The sequence below is a fragment of the Suricata suricatta genome, chromosome 14 (assembly GCF_006229205.1).
Source record: "Suricata suricatta isolate VVHF042 chromosome 14, meerkat_22Aug2017_6uvM2_HiC, whole genome shotgun sequence".
NCBI classification, from domain to species: domain Eukaryota; kingdom Metazoa; phylum Chordata; class Mammalia; order Carnivora; family Herpestidae; genus Suricata; species Suricata suricatta.
In genome coordinates this window covers 480970-486782 of record NC_043713.1, presented here as the reverse complement: position 1 = coordinate 486782, position 5813 = coordinate 480970, and the positions used below count along the sequence as shown (strand labels likewise).

Genomic DNA, 5813 nt, shown 5'->3' with positions numbered 1-5813 from the left:
ATGGTGTTGAAAATAACACCATTCTGGTTTTGAGAGCAAACAAGTGTCGCAGCTCCGGGACCAGGGGCCAGCAGCTACCTTTGTAAATGTCTAACTCATTTCCTTGCGAAGGAGCCTTTGGTTAAAAATGTAGAACTTGAGGGAGGCGCCGGGGCCGCGAGGGGCTTCCCTGTGTGACTGGTCCGTCTGTGACGCCGACGTGTCTCACCAGCAGAGAGCTATTTTGGGGAAGCAGAAACAATAAACGGACTGAAAATACTCATGGTCGATCCCAGCTTCCCCTTTCAGAGGAAAACCGGAAGTTTCCCCTTCCGTGTTCTTGTGGAAACCCTCACAGGTGCAGGGACACGAGGCCGCCGAGACCCCCCTGCCCGGCGACCCGGGCGCTGGGCGCGGCTGACGAGCGATTTCCAGTCACTCATGGGTGCCGCACACTCACGGCCAGGAGACCGTGACTGAGACCAGGGGGTTCCTTCCTGCACATTCGAACCTCTCTTCTTGGAAAAGTACAAGAAAGGCAAAACCAAGCAAAAAACTTGCGGTTAGTCCACTGAAAGGTTCAGAGCGTCCGAGCAGCGGGGCGGCCACGGGGCAGCAGGTGCGCTCGGCGTCCGCTACCAACTGCGGAGAAAACCAGCACAAACCCCTGCTGAGGCCCCGGCCTCCTAGGAAGGTGCCTCCGGGCCCCCGTCCACACCCCCTGCTCTGGTGCAGACACACACCCCCGCCCTTCTCCCCACAAGAGCACTTTCTAGGGGCTCTGCATTCGCAGCCCCGGCCGGAGCGAAGCCTGGACCCGAGGAGGGGCTCTCCTCTTGGGCACCATCTCAGGCCGCCTGCCTGTTCCTGCGAGTCTTCGGACCCGACTTCTCAGCCCCTGTGCAGGGCCTGGGACCACGAGTCTGCTCCGTGTTCCCCGTGTCTCCACGTGGGCCCCGCCTCCTGCTGTCTGGTTAGGATTTTGTCTTCCCTCATGGTCTTAGGCATTTTGCTTCATATGCTCTATCACTAGCGCTTTCTGCAATCAGGCCTGATTTAAACTGATTAACAAACTGACCTCTTTGAGGTCTGGTCTTCCCACCCCCCGAAGTCCTCCGCAGGTAGACACAGCCTCTTCGGGGGGAGCCCGGGGGGGTCTGTACGCAGCCTCTTGGGGGACCCCTGGGGGGCCTGTATACAGCCTCTTGGGGGGAGCCCTGGGGGGGTCTGTACGCAGCCTCTTAGGCAGAGCCCTGGGAGGGTCTGTAAAGTTCTCGAGAGGCAGTGGGCGTTTCCACTTGTGTCCTGTTACCCACCGGGTGTGACATGGGCCCTGAAACGCCAGCAGAGGTTCGGAGCCACAGCTGGCACCTATTAGCGCCCACGGCTGTCTTCGCCGGGAGGGAGCTGTCACCCAGTGCTAAGTATACCCACATCACACTCGTGGCCACCGCCGTCAGGAAGTCACTGGAGCTTTCCACCCACATTTGGAATCTGCGTTCGGGAGAAGCCTGTGTTTAAAGGCCCCTAACAGGCAGCTGGCAGCCAGTGTCCCCTCGGGGACATCCTGCCTGACGTGAAGCCAGCCTGACGGCTCACTGGGCCCAACGACGGCCATCTGGACACACAGAGGCAACACCGGCCACCAGGAGACGGTCAATTTCCAAGGAGCAAGCGCAGTGACTGTCCAGCTGCGACACTCCCTCTAACACCCAAATAAGCGGGTGTCAGTCTTGGGCCGGATTTCATACTCTCTCTTGTGCTTGACGTGCACCAGCCTGGGCAGAGGGCGTGCTGCCTGGGACCTTGAAGAACAAGGGACCCACTGGCGTGGGCAGAGGAGCCGGTCACCCGCAAACCATCCGGGGAGGAAGGGGCCAGAGGGACCCACAGAGCCCAAGGAGGGGCACACGCGGCTACGCGAGGGTCACCAGGGCCAGCGGGTCTCCCGTGAGCTGTCCAGAGTACAAGGCCGTGCTTGGGCCGTCATCTCTCGGGGCCCAGCCTACAGGAGCCCACACCTGTTTGGCTGCAGGAGGTCGGCTGGGCCTTGACATCTGGAAATGCAACTGTCACCTCTGACCTCTGTGTCCCACTTACTGAGCCCAGATTTCAGCACAGATGGCCCACCTGCACCTGAAGAGCTGGGTCGGAACAGGACGCCCCGCATCTGCACGGCCTCGGAGCAGCAGGTCCCGGGGACAAACGCTGAAACCCAGAGGACAGGTCTGCGCAGCCCGAGACTGAGGTGTCCACCGTGTTCTCCAGGCTTGGAGCTCCCGGACGCAAACAGGGCACCGTGCGCACTGGCTCCCGACGGAGAGAGACGATGAGGGAGATGCCCTGAAACAACATAGTTGGCGTTTGGTTCTCGTCGCCCACCTGGCCCAGGCCGCTGTTGGTGCCAACCCGCCAGGGCAGGGTGCGGCGCCAAAGCGCATCGACCTCTGTGGAAATCAGCACAATGTCTGTAAAACAAGGCAGCACAGACAGCGCAACGGAGAGCGGACGGCGCGGGCGGCTAGAGTCGGCGGAAAGGGAGGCGGAGACCGGCCTGATCCAGAGCCCGGGAGCCCGGAGCTGCGGCCCCACTGCACCACCCAGCTCGAGATTCTTCTCCCCACGTCCACGTCCATGTCCACGGGTGGACCCAGGCTGTTCTCTGGAGAGACTGAAACCCGGCCTCCGGGCCCCCCGTGTGCAAGGCCTGCACGTGAGGCCCACTTCCCGTCCTCCCGGAGGCCCCGCAGACAGGGTGCAGGCTGACTGCCGCGTGGCCGCGCGGCCCTGGACCGAGGAAGGCGGTGGCCACACCGTGTGGGGAAGCCACAGAAGGCTCGCAGCAGGACACAGGAAGGCGAGCTCGGGAAACCGTGGGGCCAGCGCGGAAGGGGGGTCGGCCCACGGGAGTCGGAGCGAAATCGAGGAAGGAAGCCGTCACCGGCCAGCAGCCCAAGGACGGTCCCCCAGAACTGACGCTGCCAGTTTCCAGGTGGGGAGCCCTCCCGCCTGAGACCCCTGGCCGTGTCAGGCCGCCGCCCAAGGGCGGGTCCCAGAGGCGCCAGGGTCAGGGGATGGTTCTCGGGTGCCAGGCAGCACCAGGAGCCCGAGGGCCGTGCCGCGGGCCTGGCCGCCTGCGGAGTGACCCCAGGAGGGCCGTGCCGGGCTCGCCCTCACCGCAGGCCCTGTGGACAGGGAGGGATCTCAGGGAGGGTCGCGTCTCCATCCCTCACCACGGCCTGCCGTGGACGGCGCCCACACCTCGTGCGTGAAGAGGTGGCAAGCGCAGCTCGAGTGAGCCGTGGGTGACCCCTGGAAGGGCCGGCCCATGCCCCCAGGGAAGATTCCGAGTGGACGGAGGCCAAGGACACGGCCCCCAGGAACAGGGCAGACACCGTGTCGGGCCCCAGAGAAGTGCGGTTCCCAGCACGTGCAGGGGTGAATGCCCAGCACCCTGGTGATCATGGCTGTGGCAGAATGAACGTATCCACGAGGCACGGCCCTGGCCTGTCACCTCTGGGATGAGACCTCGTGGGGTGTGCAAGCCCGTCAGTCAGTCGGACACGGCACACGGACTCCTGGCCTGTCCACATGCAGGCCGTCCGAGGCCGAGGAGCGCTACCCGGAGTCCGAGTGCCGCCCCGACCCAGGGTGTGGATTGTGGGCAGGGCACCCACATACCCAGCAGGGGTGCACATGGAGATCACGTGACACTCCCTGACCCTGAGCCTCGGTTTCCCTTGTAGGTGTGAGGGCAAGTGATGAAGCCGACAGAAAATAACACGTGTCACGGGAACAGGAGCAAGTGTGGTTTCTAACACGGCACATGGTGAGGCCTGACTCCCCGCCCGAGGCCCCGCGGCCCCCTCGGAACCGGCTGTGAGTCACACCCTCCGTCCCGGCAACTCGGGCTGCAGCCTCCTGTCGGTTGTTTTGAATTTTTGTTTATGATTTTTTTTCAGGGAGATTTGTATCCATTGCAGTTACTGAGAATAAGGACAACGGGTCATGTACGGCTGCTATGTGTGCGCACACGTGTGTACATGGGTGTGTGCCTGGGCTGTGCGTGAGTGTGTGCACACACGTGTGTGTGGGTGTGTGCCTGGGCTGTGCGTGAGTGTGCTTGTGTGTGCACACGTGTGTATGTGTGTGTGCCTGGGGTGTGCGTGAGGGTGCTTGTGTGCGCACACGTGTGTGTGGGTGTGTGCCTGGGCTGTGTGTGTGCTTGTGTGCGCACACGTGTGTACGTGGGTGTGTGCCTGGGCTGTGCGTGAGTGTGCTTATGTGTGCACATGTGTGTACGTGGGTGTGTGCATGAGCGTGCACGTGTGTGCACACGTGTGTATGTGTGTATGTGCCTGGGCTGTGCTTGAGTGTGCACTGTGCACACGTGTGTGCATGGGTGTGTGCCTGGGGTGTGAGTGTGCATGTGTGCACACGTGCACATACAGGGATGTGCATGTGTATGTGCAGGAGTGTGCATGTCTGTGTGTGTGCAGAGATGTGCGCACGCGTGCTTGTATAGGGGTGTGCATGCTTGTGCATATACAGAGGTGTGCACGTGTGTGCAGGGGTATGCACGTGTGTCCTTGTCCGTGTCAGTGCACATCGACTTCACACAGCTAAAGTAAAGGTCAACCCTCATGGCCACAGGTTGGAGCCCAGGCTGGGCGTGTGGGCAGTGTGGACAGTGTGGGGTTGTGTGCTGCCCTTCTCTGCATGCTTGTCACTGGAGGTTGGGTGCTGGGTGAGGGGTCAAGTCCTGGACAACGCCCAGGTCAGCAAGGGCACGTCCCATCCCCCAGACCCCTCGCGGGAGCGGTGTCGACCCCACAGGGCCACCTGAGGACCACGGCACCTCCCTGTGGACAGCCCACCTGCACTCAGCAGGCATAGGAAGGTCTGGCTCTCACCATCACACCAACCACATGTGTCATTGCACACCCGCACGCACACTCGCGCCCACGCCTGCTCGCACCATATGCGCGTCCTCCATGGCACGAACACCCTTAGAAAGTACAGATTTGGCGGTGGCACCGTCCAGAACGTGTCCACACCACCACCCGCCAGCCGTGCCCGCTGGGCGAGGCTCACACCGCCTGTGACTCACATAAACCGCAGCGGACGCCACATGAGCCCCTGATCATCTCAGAATGAGTCCCAGATGCAGGATCTCTTAATAAAACACACAAGCATGTTCAGGGTCACGATGCACTTAGGATTAGACGGCAGGGCTCTGACCCCACATGGCTGGGTGTTGGGAGTCACTGTTGCATTAAGGTGCAGTCCTGGTGGAATACCTTGAGCCCTGTGTGTGCCCGGCTGAGGGGCCAACAGCCCTCTCCAGCCCCCCCGTCCCCAGAAGGTCCCTAAACAGTCCACAGAACTCCCTGCACAAACCAGCATGGAAGCCCAAGTTTCCAGGACACAGGAAGGGACAGAAGCAATGCTGGGACCCAGGGCATTTGGACCCTTGAGACCAGGCCATCCCAGGGCCTGGGGCTGCAGCAGGAAGGCAGAGGGGCACCAACTTCTGTGCAGGTGTCCAGTTTTCTAGGTGGCTCTGGGTGGATGACTGGACCATCCCCAACCCAGGCCAACACGACCTTCCCACAGCCTGCAGGGCCCTGCACTCAGCCCTCCAGTGTCCCCCTACTATGCTCCTCACATGGCCTGCACCACTGTACCTCCTCCCGCCGAGCCCCTGCACCTGCTCCTCCCCAAACCCTGCACCCTGCTCCACAGCCCTTACACCTGCTCCTGCCCAACCCTACACACCTGCTCACGCCCAAACCCTGCACCCCTGTACCTGCTCCCACCCAGCCCCTGCACCT

At 62.1% G+C, this 5813-nt stretch overlaps 1 long non-coding RNA gene across 2 annotated transcripts in view; it reads right to left on the bottom strand.

Moving 5' to 3' along the window:
* Positions 1-259: 259 nt before the first annotated feature.
* The window catches only part of LOC115278449, a 26956-nt gene continuing 21402 nt past the window's right edge, over positions 260-5813 (bottom strand). For both annotated transcript variants that reach the window (XR_003902893.1, XR_003902892.1), the window contains 2 exons: positions 2110-2322; positions 260-621 (listed from right to left, as the gene is read on the bottom strand). This is a non-coding gene — a long non-coding RNA (uncharacterized LOC115278449). The remainder of the gene's footprint in view (positions 622-2109; positions 2323-5813) is intronic.